This window comes from Hypanus sabinus, unplaced genomic scaffold (assembly GCF_030144855.1).
Source record: "Hypanus sabinus isolate sHypSab1 unplaced genomic scaffold, sHypSab1.hap1 scaffold_125, whole genome shotgun sequence".
In the NCBI taxonomy this organism is placed as follows: Eukaryota; Metazoa; Chordata; class Chondrichthyes; order Myliobatiformes; family Dasyatidae; genus Hypanus; species Hypanus sabinus.
The window spans coordinates 239,458-264,600 of record NW_026779314.1 but is presented as its reverse complement, the minus strand read 5'-3'; the positions used below and the strand labels follow the sequence as shown (position 1 = coordinate 264,600).

The 25,143-nt window shown below is 42.6% G+C and overlaps 1 non-coding gene across 1 annotated transcript; it reads right to left on the bottom strand.

Moving 5' to 3' along the window:
• Positions 1 to 3,681: 3,681 nt before the first annotated feature.
• trnal-caa (transfer RNA leucine (anticodon CAA)) lies at positions 3,682 to 3,795 on the bottom strand. Its single transcript has 2 exons — positions 3,758 to 3,795; positions 3,682 to 3,716 (listed from the first exon to the last, which is right to left on the bottom strand). It is a non-coding gene; the product is annotated as a tRNA-Leu (tRNA).
• Positions 3,796 to 25,143: the final 21,348 nt, after the last annotated feature.

The following is a 25,143-nucleotide window of genomic DNA, read 5'->3' as shown; positions in this document are numbered from 1 at the left end:
GTTGAAGCTGGCATTTATGGAAGCAGATGTTGGAGTAACTGAGACTATGGAAACGGATGGAACTTTTTTATTCTTGTGAGAAGGTTCCAAGGAGCAAGCAAAGAGAGAAGTAGAGAGAACTTTTTGAGCAATTTGTCCATTCACCATGTGTTCAGAGCTGCTTTTAAGGCGGTGCAAGTTCCTGCTAAGTAGGATTATGAGCGGAAAGGAGGAACTGTGAGGTGCATCCCGTCGAAACCTGTCATGTTACATTCTGGGAGCAGCTAGAGCGACCGGAAAACCTAGATTTGCTGAAATGTTCGAGGAAGGGAAATGGAGATTAACTGATAACGTGTTGGAACGTGAAGACGCCTTTTCCACTTGCAGTTCTGAGTTTGATTTCTCCAAGATTACTTGCCACAGTATTAGAGGAACCGAGGGCATCTATTTCCGAGAGAGGTCTCGCTGATTGGTTCCAGCGGGGGTTCCTGACATTCATCCGCAGCTGATAAAACAGAGGGAAGCTAAGTTTTGTCATGGAGCAGGAGCGCCTAAGCCGCCGGGAGACACAAGTGACAGACACCGGGAGAGACGGTCCAGTAGTCAGCTGGGTGACACGAGTGATAGAGACTCTCCAAGGGGTGATTTGATGCGCGAACCACTCACTCTCCTGAATTCCCCTGAGTAGAGACCCAGAACCGTCACATGCATGACAAAGCTTTCAACCCTGGAATAATTTTCTAAACCACCTCTGAACCGTCTCCAGTGACAGCACAACCTGTCTCAGACAAGGGGCTCCAAACTGCTCACAATACTCGAGGTAAGGCCTCAACAGTGCATTTTAAAACCTGAAAATTCCATCGCTGCATCCATACTCCATTCCTCTGGAAATGATCGCGAACATCGCATTGGCCTTCCTCACCACTATCGCAACCTGCATATTCACCTCAGGGAATGCTGGACGAACAACGTTGAGTCCTTTTGCACCTCAGATTTTCCAATTTTCTCTGCGATTAGAAAATAGCCTTCCATTTTATTTCTTCTGCTCAAGTGCAGCACCATACATTTTGTGGCAGTGTTTTATGTCTGCCACTTCTTTGCCCATTCTCCTCATCTTCCTCTGTCCTTTTGTAGACTTTCTACTTCCTCCAGATTTCCTGCACCTCCTCCTATCATCATCTGGACCACAAACCTGTCCGTATGATCATCAATTCCAGCATCCAAATCATTAACACATAAAATAAGAGTATTCATCCATCAGCTGTACTGTATCCTGCAGTTCCGTTATATATTACGCTACCTCAATTGCAACTCTCTTTATGTTTAATCTAACACGCTTATTTTGTCCAGATTGTGTTCTTATAGCTTTTGAAATCATATTTACTATCTATTGTGTTTCAGCTTTACATGAATAATTCCAAATCGTGCATATTCGATCCTCTGTCAATGTGTAATTCATCTGGTTGTCTCTGAGAGAGGTTAAATCTAAACAAACTCCAGTGAGCTTCATAGTCGCCCTGGATTATTGCGTAAAATAACAATTAATATTGCTATCACCATTATTCTCTCACTTGACTTTGCACAGATTGCTGTGTTGTACTCGTTGAGTGTTTTGACCGTCCTGTTAGTGCGGTCCTTCATGGATTTTATTGTGTTTCTCGGATGCCCGCAGGAATGTCAATCTCATTGCTGCAAATGGTGATATATGCATACAGATATGCTGTGATGCAAAATTTACTTTCGGCTTTGAACTTTGCACCAATTGGGCCGAAGGCTATTTTCCATGCTGTACGACTTAAAGTATCTGCATTGCAAAACAAGGAAAAGTGGCCTGTTAAACAATGCAAAGTGTATATAATCCAGTCCGGAATGATCAATCCGATATTCCCAAATCCAGAAAGGTGTTAAGCACACGTTACTGAGCTCCGCGGCAGATGTACGTTTGAGAACGACGATGTAAAATGCCTTTTCAATACAGAGACCAGCAAAGTGTCTGAATGAGAAGGTGATGCAGACACTCCTCACCGAGGCCTCTTTCTCATCAAACACCGCAGCCCGAATCCCATGTAACCTGTTCTGCTCTCTGTTGTGACTAAAACAAAATCTTTATGTTAATTGTGTCTTTCTCATACTCCCAAACATACCACGCTTTGATCGCTGCAGTAAAATTACAGTGATTACATTATAAAAAAACAGCACATGGAAAACAGAGTATTTGTCGTGAGTGGGATTCGAACCCACGCCTCCGGTTGGAGATCAGAACACTCACGTTTACTAGGATGCGACTTACTCGCTTTAAGTATGGCGCCTTAGACCACTCGGCCACCCTGACCGCTCTGCAGTACTCTCTCCACATGCCAGATAAACAGCTGAATTTCGGAATAGTCTGAATGACTGCTTTGATGAGAGGGTATACATACAAACACACTCTATATCCTGGGATTTTAAATGAACATGGACGTGATGCATTTTCTCAGGTTGCCGAACATGTGCGGAATCAGAGCGTACAGCATCACAGCACTGGGATTGTGCTGCACCCCGTTCAGGCCATCCTCCAGAGAAAGGATGACGAGGATTCGGAGAGTGTGCGGAAGAGCATCACCAAGATGCTGCCTGAAATAGACGGTTTGTGCAATAACGAGAGTTTAGTCAAACTTGTTCTTTTTCTCTGGAGCATCGGAGGTGAGGGGCAATCCGACAGTCGTTTCTTAGATTTTCAGGCATAGATATTGGTAGTGCATGCAAAAGTTATCTCCATTCCAGGGTTTACAAGTCTTTAAACGATCCTCTCTTAGGGCATACATTTCAACTAAGAGGGGATGTTATAAACACGATGTGCCAACACCCCATAACTTTATGTCGGCAAAACCATTGTTGTCTTCAGCAGAGGGAAAACCTGAGGTTCTTGAGCCAGTTCTCCTTGGACGATCAGAGGCGGGGCGCGTCTGTATCTTTAATTTGTTGACATTACGATTTCCTCTGCTTTCTTAGGAGACTGCGGAGATTCAGCGTGAGAACAAAAACCTTGATGAGCTTCTATAGATGTTTCGTAGAGAGTATATTGTCTGTCTGCATTGAGACGTGGTACGGAAATACCGTACCTTTGAAGGAAAATCTTTAAAAAGTTTATTGAATTCTGCCCAGTCCATCACGGGAAAAGCTCTGCCAAACATTAGGCACATCCACGTAAAACGCTGTCATAGAAAAACAGCATCCAATGTCAGAGGTCGTCACCATCCTGCCATGCTCCTTTTTCGCTGCTGCCATTGGGTAGATGGTACAAGAGCCTCAGGACTCACACCACCACGTTCAAGAACAGTTACTACCCATCCGACACCGGACTTTTGATCAAAAGGTGATAGTGTACACTACATGCCCATCCATTGAATATTCCGACGACCAATCATTTCACTTTAGAAACTATATTGATCAGCTGAGTATGCCAGGAGGAGCTCAGCAGACCAGGCTGCATCTATGGACAGACGTAAGCAGTCGGCGTTTCGGGACGAGATCCTTCACCGTGAAATTGTTTCTGAATAAATCATTTACCCACAGTTCGGTGTCGAGTGATCTATTGTAATGCGATGAACAGTGTCAAGAACATAATCTTATCCTCCAACAGTTTTTCTAATCCACCTCAAACAACCCAAGGTTTGTTTGCAGAAATAACGTCGCCTCGATTGAATACTTAAAGACAAATTATGTCAGGAGTGGGATTCGAACCCACGACCCCAGATGGAGACCAGAACACTCCCGTTTGGTGGAAGGACTTTCATTCCTTGAGTCTGGCGCCTTAGACCACTCGGCCATCCTGACAACTTTTGATGTGTGTTTGAGAACGGAAAGAATGCCTGACTTGTAAGCAAAGTTATATACACACAATCACGCATATCGACCTGCCAATCGGAAATGAAAGCGAGAGTGTTACAATTTTCTCAGGTTAGGCAACTTCTGTGGAAAGTGAAGCTGTAAAACAATTCCAAATCGAAGACTCGTGAGACGCGTCTCGGCAAGAATCTGTGAAGGATGTTTGCTGAGATGGATGAGAACGCTTGGAAGACTCAATAATTTTACATTTAGGGAAGCAGAGAAATAAACGTTTATAGACAGGACTGAATCTGAAAACTGGGTGGGAGTTGATCGCAACAATGTCAAAAGAAACTGAATACAGGTTGTTCAATGATACCGAGCAGCGCTGCTTTACAGATGGATGCTGTTAAGTAGACTACAAGGCCCAATAATCTGATGCTTGTGGAATAAAGCGAAGATGTGACAAGTTCCGCAAGAACATAAGACATCGTGCAGAAAGGCCGTTTGGTCTCCTGTGTTTGTTTCATCATTCCGTCATGGATGAGTTATTACAGTCAGAATGTTGTTCGGGCTTGTAGATCAATGTTTAATCTGACGGAGAGGAAACAGAAGCAGGGTGTTTTGGACGTTAGAGCAGCGGCCTTTCTGAGAGATGAGACGCTTTAGAGAACGTAATTCGCTCAGGTTCTCTGATCCAGTGTTAACGGCACTGAACACATTAAAATAAGGCAGGAACAGGCTCTGGACGCCATCGACTCAGTAAAAGGCTCCTCGCGGGATGTGGAAGACGGGGAGGCCTCCAGAGTTCCTGATGACGACACCTGCCGGAAGTGCTCACACCTGCAGCGTGTAACAATCCGCCCTGGGGTGCTGGAGTTGAATCTGGATGAACTCCGGTTCATTCAGAGCCACGGACGTGATGGACCGGAACATATAGAGTGATAGGACACAGAAAACTGGGTGACAATCAGGAGGAAAAAGGTTTTAAAGACCCAGTGCAGACTATCTCTAAGGCCATCACCGTCAGCAACACCTGGATGCCGTTTCTGGTTGGATGACCTGGACGGGGAAAGACATAGAGGTCTGATCTTTGGCTCTGAGTATGGTCTGTGACTCAGACTGGTAAGGGAAGAACAGATTCCTGGATGGTATGTTGCCCCCCGTGTGCCAGGGTCAGGGACAACTTGGATTAAGTCTTGAACATTTTCCAGTAGGAGCGTGAGCCGACAGGGGTTGGCTCCAGCTCGGTGCCAATGACATCGGTAGGAATAGTGACGAATTCCTGCAATGGAAATTCAGAGATTTAGGTGCTGAGGTGTAGGGCAGGATCTTCGGGGTTCTGACAGCGACTCGTGCCGCGTCCTTATCAGGCCAGTACAGGAAATATGATGCAGATTAACACGTGGCTAATGGTCTGGTGCAGGAGGGAGGCCATACGATTTTTTGGATCATTGATCTCTCTTCCAGGGAACCTGAGACCCATTGATAAAGACGATTTGCACGTGAACTAGAAATGATAATATCCTGCCGAAGGTTAGCTGGCGCTGCATGATTAAGTTTAAACAACATTTGTAGGGAGGTGGGAACGAGCGTGCCAGAACAGTTAGTGGAGAGATTGTACCGACATTTTGATAAGATCTCACACAAAGGCAGGAAGGTACGACTAGTGCTCTGCACTGCGTATACTTCAGTCGCAGAAGTATCGGAGAATAAGTCGATGAACTTTGGGCTAGGATCAAAACCTGGTATCATGGTAACTTAGCCGTTTATGAGACTTGGTTGCAGAAGAGTCTGGTCTGGCATTTCAGTATCCCTGAGTTCCTTTGTTTCAGAGTGATAGAGCGGGATGGACTAAAGCAGGAAAAGTAGCGTTAATAGTCAGCGAAAATGTCACGGCTGACTTCAGTCAGGACAGATGCAGAATTAAACTATTGTGGTTTTATGAGTGAAACTGAAAAAGAGGAAAGGTATGATCACGTTAATGGTGATAGTTTACTACCCACCCAATAGTCAATAGTACCTTGACGGCCAATGCTGAGGAGATATCGCTGTTTATTGCAAACCATTACGGTTGTTAGAGTAGGTGTTTTTAACTTTCCGCACGTTGATTGTTAATTCCACACTTTTAAAGGACTATATGACAATAGACAATAGGTGCAGACGTAGACCATTCGGTCCCGCGTTAGGAGATCGTCCAATGTGTTCAGGATTTTTACTAGCTGCAGAGAGCGTTTGCGATACTTGATATACTATTATGAAATTAATGAGTCGGGGCAAGAGATAAAAGCTTGATCTAACGAACTCGTAACTGGTGATCACAATGCCATTGGTTTCAATGTAAATATGTAAACGAGCTTTTTGCTCGTTGTTGTTCGTGCGTTGAGAATTTTCATTGGAGAAAGGTCAATTTTGACGGTATCAAAAACACTTAACAAGTGTCGATTGGAGACGGACGTTTTCTGGTAAGTGGGACGCGTTCAGAAATGAGCCAAATATCTGTACATGTACTCAATGAATGACCACTCTCCTTCGGCTTGCACTGTTCCAAATCGACATTCTTTTACAAACACTAATACACAAAATTCATGCAAACATACAACAGTTTTATTTGAGAAGCAGCCCAATGGCGTATATTATGGAGCTTGGTCCACACTCCATAATCGGGAAAAATGGAGTTCTATACAATTGATAAATGTTTACAAATATTGAATAAAACATGAATGTTCAAATGAAAACCAGGCTAGAGGCGTTACTGTGTGTGCTAATTATGTTAACAATTATTCCTTATCGCCTACCTAAACACGGGTCTCAGTGTCGACTTATAATCCCATCCTTTGCCAAGATGCTCGCTGATGGGTTGAAGTTCAGAGTGAGAATTCACCATCGGGAACACTAGAAGTGGAGGATAGTACGAAGCTTCGGGAAAGCCCAAACAGAAGATTTTTGGCACAGTGTTTGATGTGACCAGTGCAATTGCTTCTTACTTTGAGTTCCTATTGACATTAATGGATCTGTTGTTGAGAGGATGAACTGCTTCGAATTCCTCGGCATAAAGATCACCGAGGATCTCGAGTCGTCTGTCCACGCCAGCTCTGTGGTGAAAAAGGCACAACAGCGCCTCCTTCACCTGAGACGTTTGAAAAAGTTTGGTCTGGGTTTCCAAGTTTTAAGGTCTTTCCATAGTGGCACGATTGAGAGCATCCTGACTGGCTGCATCACTGCCTGGTATGCACACTGTACTTCGCTCCATGGCAGGACTCTAACATCCAGGCTCATCTGTACATATGGAATTCCCACTATTCCGGACGTAAACAAAGACAGGTGTGTAAATAGGGTTCTAAGGATCATAAGAGACCCGGGTCACGCTAACCACAAACTGTTCCAGCTGCAACCATCCGGGAAACTGTACCACATTTTAAATGCTGCAAACGAATGCTACGGGATGTCTTCCACCAGGCAGGCGGTTTAATTAATGCTGACGCAACTGTATTTCTATGTTATAATGACTATCCTGGCGTACATAAATCTGCTTAGAAATTACAACAATTGCAAGTTGCTCATTTATACGAAGACGTATTCAAAAACGTTTTACCGTCATGAAAATGAATGATGTCACTAATCAAGTCAATTTATTTCAAATAAACAATACAAAATAAAGAGGGAGTTAAAATAAAAGTGGACTTGTAATATTAATCATGGACTATAGCATCTGATGGGATTTGCTTGAGGATAGAGAGGCTGAGATGAGATTGTTCGGTCTTAACCAATGTATCAATGCCCCGGATTGCCAAGGACACTGTGGGACAGGGGAATAGCTATGTTGCTCCATCTTGCAGAACGGAAATCTGGATAAAGCGAGTAACTACAGAGTGTGCGTTAATCGGCAGAGCTATAGAAGTCATAGGATTTTTCAATTGTTCCAACAAAACCACCATTTCCATCGCTAAATGAATGACATTTAACGCAAAAAAGAATAGACCCCAACAGAGTCCCCTGTGAAACACTACCGGACAACGCCTACCAGTCAGAAAACGCTCTAGTTACCCCCCCCCCCAGTCATCAGCCACTGCCTTGTCCATGCTAGAACCTTCACTGTATTACCATGTAGCTTGTCAAGCAGCCTCATTGTGTGGCACCTTCTCAAAAGCATTCGGAAGATCTCATTTGTCTGGCTTGTTCCCCCTTGAAAGAATTCCATTAGATTTCTCAGGCAAGATTTTCCCTGGATGAAGCCATGTTGACTCCGGCCTAGTTTATCATGTGTCTCCAAGTACACTGAGACATCATCAGTAATAATTAACTCGGACATCTTCCCAACCCCTGTGGTCAAACAAAATGGCTTAGATTTTCCTTTCTTCTGTCTCTCCCTGCTTGAAGAGTGAAGTGAGATTTACAATATTCAAGTCTTCCGGAAACATTGCAGACCGAGTGGTTGTTGCAAGATCATTTATAATACTTCAACCATGTCTTCAGCCAACTCTTTCACAACTATGGCGTGTACAGCGTATGGTCCATCTGATCTACCTTCAGATATTTGAGTTACTCACTAACCTACTTCACACACCTCATACCCATGACACCTCAAATTTCCAACACACTGCTAGTGTCTTCCACAACGAAGACTGATGCAAAATATTTTTTTAGTTCTTCCGGTATTTGATGGTCCCACATTGCTACATCTCCAGCATCGTTGTTCAGCGATCTGATGTCCAGTCTTGCTATTTTTCTTACTTTTTATATATGAAGAAGAGATTGATGTCCTTACTAATATTATTCGCTATCATACTTTCGTACTCGATCTTTCCCTTCATAATCACTTTCCAGTGCTCCAACCTCCAACTAATCTTGCTCAATAGTTCACCCTCTCTTTTGCTTTTTATTTTATTTTGAAATCCCGTATTAAGACCAGATAGCCATAAGATATAAGTGAAAGTATTCCATTCGGCCTGTTGAGTCTGCTACACCAGTCAATCATGTGTTGATCCAAATCTTCCAGTCATCCTCACTTCCCTGTCTCTTCACCACATACTCTTTGATGACCTAGTTAATCAAGAACCTATCTATTCTTGAATTAAATACATCGAATGTCCTGGCCTCCGCAGACGCTCGTGGCAACAATTTCCACTGATTTACCACCCTCTGACTAAGCTAATTTGTCCTCATCTCAAATCTAGATGGACGTTCATCAATCCTGAAGTCGTGCCCTCTTGTGCAACCTATGCTTCCCTGGCTTCACCAACTTCCCTGTAATTCCATGGGCTCTTATCTTGTTAAGCAGCCTCACGTATAGCATCTTGTCAAAGGCTTTCTGAAAATCCAAGTACACCACTTCTACTGCATCTCCTTTGACTACCCTGCTTCTAATTTCCCAATAAAATTGCAACAGGTTTGTCAGGCAGGATTTTCCTTTCAGGCTTTAGCCTACCTTGCTATGTGCCTCTAGATACTCGGTAATCTCATCCCTTTCAATCGATTCCAACAACTTTCCAAACACCGATATCAGACTAACTGGTTTCTAGTTTCCGTTCTGCTGCCTCCCACCATTCTTAAATAGGGGAGTAACATTTGCAAGTTGAAATTTTCCAGACTTCCGGTACAATGCCAGAATTCATCAATTCTTGAAAGATCATCGTTAATGCTTCTGCAATCTCTCCAGCTACTCCCTTCAGATCCAGAGGGTGCTTTCCATCAGGTCAGGAGATTTATCCACCCACAGACGAGGAAGCCTCCTGAGCACCTTCTCAGTCGTAATTTTCCCTGCAAAAATTTTACTTCCAGGACACTCTTGAATGTCCAGTTTACTGCAGACGTCTTCCATTGTGAAGACTGTTGCAAAATGCGCATTCAGATCCTCTACCGTGGCGTTAGCCATGGTTGTGTCATCATTTCTTTAAAATGATTTTCTTTCTGTTTGAGATGTATATTTCTTGTGCCTTCCAGATTGTTTCCGCGTATTCCAGACATTGCAGTTCAGCTGTCATCCCTGCCAGTTTTTTTTTCTTTTCTTTCTCAATCAGTTCTGGCCAACTCCTCACTCACCCTCTGTAATTCCGACTACTCCACTGATGTACTGATACGTTTGGCTCTAGCTTCTTCTCAAATTTCAGGGGGAATTCGATCATGTTATGATCACTTTCTCCTAAGGATTCTGATAGCTGGAGCTCTCTGAACAATTTTGGTTCATTGTGCATCACCCAGTACAGAAGAGCCGATCCATTGAGCTCAAACACGAGGGGCTCTGATAAGCCATCTAGTAGATATTCTAGAAACTATGTATCCCGTAATGAAGCACCCACCAGATATCCACCAAACTACATGCATATTGAAGTTCTCCATGACAATTGAAACATGGCCTTTCCATAATGCATCATCCACTTCCCGTTGTAATTTGCAGGCCACCTCATTACTGCTGTTTCGGGGTCTGTACACAATTCCCAGCAGTGTTTTGTTTTTAACCTTGCGGTTCTTTCGCCCTATCACAAATAAAGTAACCTTCTGGTATTCGGCAGATCCACTGCGGGGAATAGTCATCTACGCTGACTATTATCGCTATAATCTTATTGTCCTCGATCGAACCCCGTCCCAAGATCCTTCTGCATATCAATACTCTCCCAGCCTTTCTCATTGTTGTGTTTGTACTTCATCTCTCAAAGGTTAAGGTTTCGTATTTGAGCAGCTTAAATGTTATCTATCATTTCTTCGCCAATATGTTCTGTTGAGTCTATAATATTTCATTATTAGAGTGTATTGTAAATATGTAGTTTTATTATACTTTATTTCTCATTTACACAGTAGATTAAGTGTATTTTAAAGTAATTGGCTTTGGATTTTTTTCCCGTGATTAGACCATCAACAGCAGCCATTCTAGTACTTAGCGCATGCCTTCATATTCCTAACAAAACAGCATCTTTTTTTTGTACTTGTTCCTGTTTCATTAACTTAATCAACTTCGACCATGCGAAAAATTCTAACGGAGCAAAATTAGGTCATTTGGCTCACCGATTCTGTTCCGTGTTTAGATCATGCATGATCTATTTTCCCTCTCAGCCTCGATCTTCTGCCTTCTCCCCGTAAATCTCTGCCTTAAGTACGCAGAGCGAATTGACCTCCACAGCTTATTGAGGCAATGAATTCCACAGATTGACCATCCTCTTGTTAAAGATATTGCTCCTTATCTTCGTTCTAAAAGGACGCCCTCATTTCTGATGCTTTGCACTCTGGTTCTAAACTCCTCCATGGTCAGCAGTAAGCTAAGTGGATGTACAGTACAGGGCTGGGGGTGGTCTCAATAAGAATGACTGCGAAAACCTCCCTTCCGTACACCGTTCCGAACTGTCCAGTCGATCGTTGACCCAAACGCTGAAAGGGCCCAGCTGATTTGTATTCACTGAATATTCTGACTGGGGGTGAGTGCCCTTTCTCAGTCTACCACGCCATCGCAGTCTTGTCACCGGATATCTGCTGTAACTTGGATCGCTCCCCTTCTACTTTCCACAATATGTTTTAATTTCTACTCTACGCTCTACAACTGGTCATCAGCCTTCAATATAGAAAGCCGTTACCAATATACTTTAGCATGCTATTCACGGCTTTCTGTCAAGCTCTCGGAGTATTCAGCATATATGAGGAGGAATAGAGTCGACGTTTGAGACTACAGGAAGGATGTGGAAACCATTGAAAGGGTGCAGAGGGGATTTACAAGCATTTTCCCTCGATTTGGGACATGCCTTATGAAATCAGATTGCGTGAATTCGGCCAGTTCCCTTTGGAGTGACGGAGGATGAGAGGTGACCTGATAGGAGTATAAGATGATGAGAGGCATTGATCGTGTGTATAGTCAGAGGTTCCCCACTCCCACCCCAGGTCTGAAATGGTTGCCACAAGAGGACACAGGTTTTAAGTGCTGGGGAATAGGTACAGTGGAGTTGTCAGCTGTAAGTTTTTTACACAGAGGGTGGAGAGTGTGAGGAATGAGTTGCCGGCAACGGTGGTGGAGGCGGATATTCTAGAGTCTTTAAAATAAAAAACTTTTGGATAGGTACATGGAGCTTAGAGTAGGGACATGTTAGCCAAAACCTTGTGGGCGACAGAGCTATATTGTGCTGTGGGTTTTCAATGTTTCTATGAGACACATCCATCACAGAATTAGCACTGACCCTTCGGGGCTTGGGTCAAAGCCTGGTGTCATGATATGGATCTGTGAGTGCGAACATATTTCGGGGTTATCGTTGATCTGGTGTGTCTAACCATTTGGAGGTGAAAGTTGCATCATTTATAGATACGCCAATAATAACTTTAACTTGAATTTTGATCCCTGTTATTGTGTTTTGCAACTCTGCAGAGTCCGCACTTTCCCCGAGAAAGGAATCAATATATAACCATATAACCATATAACAATCACAGCACGGAAACAGGCCATCTTGGCCCTCCTAGTCCGTGCCGAACCCTTAATCTCACCTAGTCCCACCTACCCGCACTCAGCCCATAACCCTCCACTCCTTTCCTGTCCATATACCTATTTTACCTTAAATGACACAACTGAACTGTCCTCTACTACTTCTACAGGAAACTCATTCCACACAGCTATCACTCTGAGTAAAGAAATACCCCCTCGTGTATTCCTTACACTTCTGCCCCCTAACTCTCAACTCATGTCCTCTAGTTTGAATCTCCCCTACTCTCAATGGAAACAGCCTGTTCACGTCAACTCTATCTATCCCTCTCAAAATTTTAAATACCTCGATCAAATCCCCCCTCAACCTTCTACGCTCCAATGAATAGAGACCTAACTTGTTCAACATTTCTCTGTAACTTAATTGCTGAAACCCAGGTAACATCCTAGTAAATCGTCTCTGCACTCTCTCTAATTTATTGATATCATTCCTATAATTCGGTGACCAGAACTGCACACAATATTCCAAATTTGGCCTTACCAATGCCTTGTACAACTTTAGCATTACATCCCAACTTCTGTACTCAATGCTTTGATTTATAAAGGCCAGCGTTCCAAAACGCAATAAGGGTAAACACACCAGGAAGCGTTTTTTTAAAGCATTTGTCGTCAAATATGCATCATAATTTCGAGATGCTAAACGATTTAAGGGTCTGTATGCCAAACAGGGTACGCCCGAGATTTGGGGTGTGCACAGATTTACGTTTCTCTCGTAGTATATTTTGGTGGACTGGAATTAGGTGTGCGCACAGATTCGGGCGTATCGCCGGGTTTAAGGCAGCGCACGGATTTCAGCGAGTCTGTCGATCTGCGGGTATGATAAATCCCAAAACTCATTGAAGTTTGAGCTTTGCTCTTGCTATTCTTTAAAATGGAGACACCAATTTTTCTAACTGTTCTTGCTCTGGGATAATCTAATGTGCAAGTGGCGGGCCAGCAGATTTCGGCTTGTGCACAGATATCGGGATGTGCAGAGATTAGGCGGTGCCTCGGCGAATATGGGGTTGCTCGTGAACTTGGGGATGTGCTCAGATTTGCGTCTGCCGGCGAATATGCCGACTGGTGTCCGTGTATTAGGAGGCGCACACTACTTTCTGCATTGCATGTGTACTGTGTGGAGTACATGGATTTGGGGCAGAGGACATGATATCTGGCTGCGTGTGGATTTGGCAATGTACGCAGATTTCAGGGTGTTGTGGTGAAAATGGGTTCAAACGTAAAGAATATAACGGCTATTTTGGAGCTGTGACAATCTCAAGCATGTTTCATTTGTAGATACCTTCATAATAAATGCATTTGAATGATAAACTCTATTTTCACTGTACATTTTCATGTGGATCCAGCTATTTTCTGATCTGTTTGAAAGATTTGAAATGGTATAATCAATTATGCATGTGGTGAGTTTGATGCTGTGTAAAGATTTCTGGGCACACAGATGTGTGAGTGTGTGCGGGATTGGGCACAGATTTAGGGGTGTATGGATGCACATGGATTTGTTGATGTCGGCAGATTTGGGCGTGTGACTGATTTCAATTTTTTTTTCATTTTGTTCTTGCAACTTTTTCAGGTGGAGGCGATTACTTGATGAGCTGTTTAAATATATTTTCGCTGGTATAATCATATGTGCATATGAGGGTTTGAGCAGGGAAGCATGCTGATTTAGGGTGTATCGTCGAATAGGTGACTGCGCACGATCTTGCAGACTGTCCGTGCATTTGGGTACGTGACGAAACTCAAGATTGTCTCATTTATACGAGGGCTGATTGATATGTTCGTGGCCTGAGTTAGAAGCAGATGAATTGTACAGCTCTCGTTACGTGCAGGTCAACTCTTTGAGTGATTATGCACAACGTTTGTAGTTAATAATTCATCTCCTATCATTAATGGGATTCCTAGCACACAAAAAGTTAAGATCAAATGATGTATTGATCTTACACAAGGATATCAGTAAACACTAGCTGTTGGGGAAGAACGCTCGCTGTGTTTTATCATTGTCATTACATCAGACTGTGGTTGCACTCCGAGCAGAACGGGGAAAGGGAGTGTTTATTGCACGGAGCTACACATCCGTAAAATTAATTTGTTGAAATTACACCGAAGAAATTCATGATTTATACGCTCAAATCTAAATCTGATCACTGTCCAGTTGATCAGCAGATGAAAAAGAAAATCACATGTGCAGCCTGTATTCAGTGGCTGGTCGTAATGGTGACAACCGAATAATCTAATACTATCTTTACTTCGACACCTACTGTAGAAAAACTGTGCTTGCCTGATGTTTTGTCTGACGAAGAAATCTGTTTTATTGTAACCTGTTAATGAAACCGTCTCCAGGTTTGAACACATTTCTGTCAAATGTTCAATGTGAATCAACATGTCCTCTCTGCTGTTTCTACATTTCTAAGCTTTAAGAGAAGCTCATTGGAAACCACAGCAGAGATTAATAAGAAGAGACGTGCTTCTTAGTTCTCGTTCGCCCTTTGAAGTCTTACAAATATGCCATGTTATTATTCAGGGGGAAAGGAAAATAACATCCGTTTCCAAAGATTGGCAAATAATATATGAAGGTGGATACTGTTCAAAAACACGAAACATTCCAAGAAGGCACATAAAGGGGGAAAAGGCATAGTAAAATAATCTGAATAACCGATTAGGAGCACTGGTGGCTGCTGGTTTTTGTGAGAGCTTCAATCGAGGACAAATTGTACAAACGTAGAGTATCACCAATAAATACGAAGTCACTTCACAAAAAGGTGATGATGCCCCTGGATTAAAGCGTTTTCTATCATATCGACTGTTTACATCCAGCGGGAAAGCAACAGCTGCCGTACAGTGGTAAAGTCTATATGACTGCGGCCTGGCCTCTTGTGTGGGACACGGGTACGGGTATGGACAGTAAGAGGACCATTTTTCCTTGTTTCTTTCTGATTTAACAGCATGAGGCAGAGTGCACATGTCGAATATTATTAAGCTACTACTATATCAGGATGACATGAGAAATACTAATCAGCCACTTGTGAAGGCACAAGTGCAAAGACTGCGTGCGAAGAGTACTTATCGACCACTCGGAGATACGATCTACATTGTGCCGGACGGAACCCTGTTGCCGACAGTTAATTCCATCATTCTTTGTCTCTCATTCTGCCTTTCCCTCTCTCACCTCCTGCCTTCCTCTCCTCCGCATGTCTGACGTTCTTGCCTCGTCTCTACTCCCGGCTACCAAGATAACTCCTTTTTCGAGAAAGGCTGATAGTCTTTCTCTCTTATAAAATTGACATATCCTGAGCTAATGCCGCTGTTTCAGAACCGCTGTTTGCTTTTCTCATTTTACACACATCACGAAAGAATCAAATGTGATTTTTGACTAATTTACCTCATTCCTTTCACGGGATTTTAAAAGTAAATGCATACATTTGTTTATTATTTAAGGACCATTTTTCCACTTTATATTCAGTTAAGTCGACCGAAATCTTTTTAGTTATTTTTTAATTAATTTGGTAATTCCGATATATGTAATAGACGTATAGCAGCTACTCGGTAAACCAAGGGTTAACTCTTTCTGTCATTTCATGGAAAATAAATAACATCTTTTCAAGTTATACGGTTGACGTCACCGGAGGGTTTCTCTCTCTTATTAATAAGAGTCCCTTTCTCTCAGTTCCCCACTTTCAGTGGGAGCAGCCTCTCCTGCCTGGGACAGAGATCCGGAGCTGCACAACGAGGGAAAGTAACGACAGACTAGCTCGTTCTGTCATGGATCAGAATTCTGGAAGGACAGCTTGGAATATAACAGGAAATGGGAAAAATATCTTCTGGATGGTTCCATATGTTTTTGCAGATGATGAACGGATAACGGCAGATGTTCGAGTCACGAATGCTTTAATCGCCATTCAGGTGATTTTCTACCCAGTCCTCGCTATCATTGCTCTTCCCGGTGAGTCCCTTCTAAAGATAATTTATAAAACAACAGTTAACCACACATTTTCCTTCTGACGTGTATCTCTCATAATAATAATTAATGCTGCTGGCACGCATCCCAATTGATAATTAAGCAAATCTTTGATGCCTGCGCTTTGATAACTTACTGAATCCAGGACTCCTGTCTCAGGAAATACGTGCAACATCGGTCGGAATACTAACTGAATAAAATCGTTTATAACTTTCCAGCTTTCATGTCAGCCTGCGTTTCCACTGAAGCAAAGGAAGCATTCTCTCCGCGAATGTAATCAGGAGTTCCCTCTTCTACATCTGACCATCTTCCTCCCCAGTGTGTTCTTAAAACTACATTTTCTATTTGGGATCCTAAAAATTATAAAATGCGAAGATCATTACTGTATACTTTCACACCAGTTGCATTTGACGGTTTTTAAAGCCCAAGTAACAGATGATAGACCACTGGAATTTCTTGAAATATTGATGATGACGTATTGTTATGGTGACAAATCAACTCCATTGTTGCGGAGAAAGGAAAGCGTAACTGAGACTGTAACTCGCGGAATAATTTGAAGGAAATGTTCAGTTCCAAAAGGTCAGGACACTGGAAGTTAGGTGCAATCATTGGGTATTGGGTTGCTACTCCATTTGCCAATGCCGGTGACCTGGGTGACGCGCAGCGACGGGAACCTGCTTTTTATCTAATGGGACACTTAGTTCACGACAGTTGAGATGCCGCAGATTTATTGCGCCATTCAGTGCTTTTGCCTCAAGAAGTACGAAATCCACCAATCGTCAGACATGGTTACCTGAAATCTCCGCTCTCTGTTTATTTACTGATAGTCGGCCCAACAGACGGCATTGAGGGCACAGAGATTTATCTGAAATCTCTGCTCTCTGTTTCTTTACTTATATTCGGTCCAACAGACGGCATTGAGGGCACACAGATTTGCAAAACTGTTTAATTTTAATTGAATGGTAGTCGCTACGATTCTATTATTCTGTCAGGTCCCTACTGTTCTGATATTGTCACTTACTGAAAACTGGATTACTTGCTTGAAGAAATCGCTTCCTGATGTGTTTACCCTGATTGATTCCTTTCTTCACACTCTCACACTGCAGCACAGACTGACAGATACAGAATGAAACCAACACTCTCACACTGTAACAGAGACTGACAGATACACAATGAAACGCACATTCTCACACTGTAACAGTGACGGACGGATACAGAATGAAACCCACACTCTCACACTGTAACAGAGACTGACAGACACATATAGAATGAAACCCACACTCTCACACTGTAGCAGAGACGGGCAGATACAGAATGAAACCCACACTCTCACACTGTAACAGAGACTGACAGACACATACAGAATGAAACCCACACTCTCACACTGTAACAGAGACTGACTGACACATACAGAACGAAACCCACACTCTCACACTGTAATAGAGACTGACAGATACGGAATGAAAACAACACTCTCACACTGTAACAGAGACTGACACATACACAATGAAACCCACATTCTCACACTGTAACAGTGACGGACGGATACATAATGAAACCCACACTCTCACACTGTAACAGAGACTGACAGACACATACAGAATGAAACCCACACTCTCACACTGTAGCGGAGACTGATGGATACAGAATGAAACCCACACTCTCACACTGTAGCAGAGACTGAAAGATACACAATTAACCCTACACTCTCTCATCGTACCTGAAACTGACAGATAAGGAAAGATACCCACACTGTCGCACTGTAACAGTAACTGACAGGTACAGAATGAAACCCACACTCTCACACTGTAGCAGAGACTGACAGACACATACACAATGAAACCCACACTCTCACACTGTAGCGGAGACTGATGGATACAGAATGAAACCCACACTCTCACACTGTAGCAGAGACTGACAGATACAGAATGAAACCCACACTCTCACAGAGACTGACAGACATATACAGAATGAAATAAACACTCTCACACTGTAGCAGAGACTGACATATACACAATGAAACCCACACTCTCACACTGTAGCAGAGACTGACGAATACAGAATGAAACCCACACTCTCACACTGTAACGGAGACTGACAGATACAGAATGAAACCCTCATTTTCACGCTGTGCAAAGACTGGTATGCATAGAAGAAAATTTATACATTCACATTTAACCAGAGATTGACACCTGAGGAATCCCATACTCTCACTCTGTACCAAGGACTGATATCCAGAAAATGAAGCTCACACTGCCACATTTCTTCGAAAGCTGATGGGTACAGAAAATGTTAACATATTGTTGAAAGAAGAGTACAGTTTGTAACTGCACGCCAATGATACAGATTGCAGAAGAATTCCACACAGAAAGGTAGAGCGTCAGTGTTGCACATTTAGTTACAAATGAAATGAAATAAGTTGAAAGAGGTGATATAGAATCGTGAGTCCTTGAGTCATTGTGGATAGAGCTACTGAACTGTAAGGGTAAAATACATTGATATGAGTTATACACCGAACCCCAAACAAAAGTAGGGATGTTGTGCACAAATTATAGCGGTAGATAGAAAATGAATGCCAAAAGGGTAGTACAACAATCGTCATAAGGGACTTAAATATTCAGCAAGAGTGAGAAAATCATGTTGGTGCTGGATTTCAAGCTGCAGGATTTCTTGAATACATACCTGATTGATGTTAGAGCAGCTCAAGGTTTAGTCACTATGGGATCAGCTATTCTGAATTAGCTGCTGTAAAATGAGCCGGAATTGGTTACAGGGCTTAGTAAAAGTACGCTTTGGTGAAGATGATCTTAATATGATGGAATGCACTCTGAAGCCTAATAAAAGGGATGTGATGTGGGATGCATTAGACTTACTGTGGTCTAAAGGGAATTACAGAGTCTTGAGGGAGACATTGGCCAGAACTGACTAGAAAAGAACATTGGCAGATATAACTCACAGTAAGAATGACAATGATTTTCGGAAAGAATTTAGAAGACACGGGCTATATACATCCCAAAGAGGAGATGTGTTCTAAAGTATAGAAGATACAATCGTGGCGAACAAGAGAAGTCAGAGCCAACATAATAGCCAAAGCGAAAGCTTACAATAGTGTTTAATTAGTGGGAATTTAGATGATTCGGAAGTTTTTAAGTGCCCACAGATGCAACTATAAAATGCCATTAAGAAGTTAAAATAGGAATACAAAATCATGCTAGCCAATACTATTAAATAAACCACTAAACGTTTATTCAGATAGATAAACTGTTAGAGATACATGAGAATGTATAACGGACGGATGAAGAGCGATGCTCGAGAGGTAGTAATATCAGAGTAATGAAATAGCTGACGGACTTTATAAATATTCTCCATCAGTTTTCATTGTGACACTGGCAGTATGTTGGTAGTTCCAGGTAAGTGAGGCCATAAGGTGAAACCAACTTTATACAAAATAATGCCAAAATCAGAGTTACTTAGTGGATAATGGTCTGCATACATACGAATACATTTCCTGCCTGATTACAAATACTTCAATGCAACCAGAACCGGGAAAAAAAAAAACAAGTCGTTCAGTCGTCACTTTATCCTAGTGGCGCATTAGCTCGTACATGGAGTTTTTAAAGTTGCGGATATTCTGAAGTGTTATTGAAAAGGAGAAAATTATGTAAATTATTGGAAAGGCCATTTGGTGCACGATATTTTGTCGACGTTGACACCAATTTATGCTGGGTGATGAACATCATTTGTAACAATGATGAGCTAGGCACAGACAGATTCTGTACGTATTGTATCAATTAAAACACGTTAATTTATACATCCAAAAACCTATGTGTACGCCTGCTAATTGTCCCCGAAACATCCATTCCCAACATACAATGAACAGCGAAAGAAAAGAAAACGTAGGAAAGGAGTCTACGCTAGTCAGGAGTTCTTCCTTGTTACGATCTTGTGTCGCGTCCCTTTATACTCATGTAAAAGGCTTCACCATGATGTTCTGAGCTTTGATGTCTGCTATCTCCCTTCCCTCATCATCGCCTGTCCAGCCACTCGTATCCAGTCAATGACATCACAGGACCAGCAACTAGGAAAATTGTTCCGCCACGTATATTGTGTGCAAACTGTGAAGTTGTTGAATATTACCTCTCCGAGGAATAATGACCATGAGACGTAAATTAGAAGATCACGCAGGAGCGTTCAGTTGAATTTCCTTGAATAATTTTCATTGAATAGTGTAGCCCCAGAGGCACCGATATGTAAATGTACTGGAAAACCGAAAACCTTTGTTCCGTTTGTGCGTTTTCGGCATTGTTTTCACTCGGATCAGTCTGTAGCTCGCTTTGACTTCAGCTCGACAAATCTCAAGCGTACGTATTGTCACTCATCAGACAAACAGCGAAATGGAGAGCAAAACGATTATTACTCGAATCCGAGGCGGCATCTTTGAAAACACAATAAATATCAATATCAACACAATACTATATAATACAACGTACACATCACTAATTAATGCGCTGGTAAATGCATGAGATTGGCTGACACAGATAGACTGACGGCATGTATTTGAAAGGGCGCTGTTTGCAAGAGTATCTGAACATGAGAAGAATCTGACAGGAAATGCTGAAGTGACAAAGTCAATGACTCCTAAAATGTGTCTGACTCTCAGGGCGCTGTGCAGCACAATTGTGAAAATTGTTTGCATCAGACTTAAACCATTATCGAACCAATAATGTCCCTGCCATTAGGAGTCAGGGAGAGTGAGTGGGATAGAAACTTCTGAGTATCTGGGCAGGAAATCTCAGAGCTGGTATCACATCTTGCTTTCATAAGCAATTATTGAGAGAGATTGAAACATATTCGCTTCCCTGGAGGAGTTAATATCGCGAACATGCATCGACCGTCCACAAAACAAGTTTAATTGAGCTTAAAAGAGATGCGGGAAGTTTTGAGAAATGCTACAGATCAAACGAACAACAGATCTTTTCCTTAGAATGCTTCAATCATGAAGCGAATCTCTACTGGATCCAAGTTTCCGGTGTATCTCCCTATTTCTGCGGTACACAGGTGTCCGAAAGTTCAACATCTAAAGAGCAGTGATTAGAACTTGCGTGGAATTTCATAGTTTGTTTGGAATCTGTCAGCGGAGCGCATCCTCTCTTTGGCTAATACAATGTACCAATTACAAATCTACGCAGACACTATCCACTACAAATGACAAGCGTTTCTATTCAGACTGTAAAGTTTGTTTCGGATGAAGATGACAATTGTAAAATGACAGATAATACTAGTAATGCTCGGCCAGTGGAGCTGAGATGATCCACATCAGCTATTGGTCAACACCGTGCAGAATTCCTGAGTATCTGTCTCTGCGAGTAGTTTAACTTGCGGCGTATTATGATATTACATCAGACCTATATATTAGACATGCAGTATCTCAGATGCGATGCCATATCACCACCCCCATCCGTCTCCCTCAGAGCACCCAGTCGAGAATAACTGGTCCCATACATATTGAAAACCACTGAAACTATCGTAATATTGACCTATTGACGTGAATTGCTGTAATTTGTGAACGACATCTTTGCTGCCGTATGGAGACCTTTAGAAAACCTATCACAGGCTTTCTAGCCTTGCAGTTCCTTAGTTGGACCAATAACGATGCTATGTCACCTCTTCAGCCATATAACCATCTAACAATTACAGCACGGAAACAGGCCATCTCGGCCCGTCTAGACCGTGCCAACGCGTACACATTCCTAGTCCCACTGGCCCTCACTCAGCCCATAACCCTCCATTCCTTTCCTGTCCGAATACCTATCCAATTTCATCTTAAATGACATTACCGAAACTGCTACCACTTCTACTGGAAGCTCATTCTAGCTATTTTATTTGGCTTTTTACCACCACAACATCTGCAGACTATTTGCCTGTCTTTTTTTATATACTGAGTATCCTTGCATATTAATCCTACATCTATTACCTTCTTTCAGACATGATTCAGTTATGCCCACAACGTCGAATTTGTAATTGGAAACTGTGCTACAACTCTTTCTGTTCCGTTCTGCAGCTTGCATTCAAATGTAACATTGACCCTTTGGAATGCATTTTCTATTCCCTGTTCTAATTTATAGACCACGTCCTTAATCCCATCGTCATCACACTTTGCAATGTTCACTTTCTTTTAGATCGCAGCTCATCCCATTTACTAACAGTTTGCCCCATCATCAGCTGTCCTTGCTTGCAGTCTCACGATACACGGTTCCTGCTCGTAAATTCTCCCGAACATCTATCACAACCCTGCATGCAAGGATATTGTTGGGCCTTGGGTTCAGGTCGAAATCATCCCTTTTGTAAAGGTAGTACTTTCCCCAGAAGAGATCCCAAGTGATCTAGAAATCTGATCTCCTCCCCTTTACGCCAGTTTCTCACTCACGCAGTTTTCCGCGAAACCATCCTGGTCTTTTCCTCACTGGCGATTGCATGAGTACCAACTCAGAGATTTATTAGCCCAGAGATCCTGCTTCGCAACATTTCACCTCGCCAGCTAAAATAGCTCATAATGACCTCATCACTTCCATAGATATGTGATTGGTTCCAATATTTGCTATTTGAAATCTGGCTGCTCAAACTCCCCCATTGGAATGCCGTATTCCCGATCGGATGTATACATGTCACTCGCACCTGGGAGGCAACATACCGTCCGGGTGTCTCCATCGAGCGCGCAGAATTTACGTCCCTCTTCTACTAACACGAGGAAATCTGCAGATGCTGGAAATACATACAACAACACACACAAAATGCTGGTGGAACACATGGAAACTCTTAACACCACTGCAGTCCTCGTCAACTTCGTTATTTTTTTCTTAGCCACAGTCCCAGACTTAGAGCCAGAGACACGGTGACTGCGCCTTCCCCACCCGCGGCAGTTCATCCCCCTCAATAGTAATCAGTGGCAGTCTTATTAGTGAGGGGAGCGGCCTATTTCCCTTCCTTAAACTTATACTGACAGATACCTGCCCCCGACAACAGAAGGATGAGTTTGCACCTCTATTTCACCCTCACAGTCTTCTGCATGAGCTGGAGGTCTTCCAAGGGCAGCTCCAGCTCCTTAACACGTTCTCTAAGGAACAGCACTTTGGTGGAAAATGGAGTTTTCGTGACGCAGCCGCTCTCCTAGATTTCTGACATAGCAAACATACAACAAATACTGCCCCGGAGCCATTTTCACTGCGCTATCTTCACCCCAATAGTCGAGGAGGAAAATTAGTAAATACTCTGATATAGGAACACTGATATAGTCTTTGCTCATAATTAATCCAAAATAATTTTGGTATCAGGGCCGTTAACACTGTCAGAAGTAAATGGGACTCGGCCATTAGTGCTAATCTGGCAGCAGCATCAGAAAGACAATAAACACTGAATCCGTGAGCCAATCAAAATGAACCCAACAAACTTTAACAGGAGGCCGCATGACAAGAGCGAGTCTCTCGAGGCTAAATCTAAATAACTGTGATCACTCCTGTTACAGATCATTTAGCCAATACGAGTGCTCCGGAAGCCTCGAAGACTGACATACTCCAGTCTGAAGAACCCATTACAATAGGATCATGCACATCTGTGGAGAGAGCGAGTGTGTGTGTAGTGTATTTGGACACCGGGAGAACTTTCTTTAGTTCCACATTACAGATCAGCATCTAAAATTTGAATGCATGGGATTGAGGACCAGCTGCAGAAGAGCATCTCGGTACACGCAACACGTCAAACCTGGAAGTGGATGCGCTACAGCAGCAGACGACCAGGAATATTCACACAGTTTCGAATTCATTAGGTATAGGTCGTTCCCAATAAAGTCGTGACTATCTAACGTTGGAACACAGCGAGGGTTATAGAAGAAATTGCACGAAGAATTGCTCACCGTTAACCATCGGTGACGGACCGGGACGCTGGAGACTCAGAAATGATTTGCTTCGTATAAGACGGAATCAGACAGAGAAAAAAACGGAGCTATAATTCAGTAAACTTAACATTTTTTTTACAGTTTCTGATTCTGAAGAATTAAAAAAAGCATGGATTGACCAAGATGGCGTTTGATTAGAGATTGTCCGCACAGTTTTCTTTTTTAACGGATCGTATTCCCTGTCTTAGGGAATGATGATATTTTTTGTCAATGTGATCAGGAATGAATTTGAGGCAAAGCGGTGCAAGTGGTTTAATCGGAGATCGAAAAGGCCTCTGATGAAGTTCCATATGTAAGCAAGTGTGAAAGGATAGTTCGCACGAGATCCTGAAGGAAATGACTAACAGCATCCGTAATTGATGATGCAGATCGCCACATAAGAAGGATTCTTTCAGCACCAGAGGCCTGCGACGTTTTTGGCTGGTTGTTGTTACTAATTTAAATGTAATCTGGGCAGAAAGAGTAGGTTAGGTTAAGTTCCCTGGCAGGAGCTTGGACACTGCAAAACAACAGCCGTCAGAGAGATGGAGTTGCTTTTTCTTAAGGATGTTAGTGAATGCCAGACTAAACTTTCTGAATCGGTGGGCGTAATATGAGTACGTATTTTACATGGTCTTTAACGATGAAAACAGTGACATCTCAGGAAGATTACGCAAATACTGATCATGGAAATATCACCATGTTGTGTTTCGAAGCCATCTGCTACCTGCTATTGAGCAATGGCAAACTGTTTTACCAATTCAGGGCACATCAGCGGAGAGAAACAAGATAGTGATTTTTTTCCAATATATACCATCCTCAAATTGTCAGAAACCGCAAGCAATCCAAAGATGAATTATCAATCATTTCCCGAGGCTACATCCTAATAATTACGCTTGCATTTGAAGTACAGTTGTTCGGAGTTGGTGCATATTGTCAGAAAAATCAAGATGTTGTACAAACGTTACTGTTGACTGGCCACCATATCGATCATTTCAGAACAATAGTACTGTCAGGTAATGG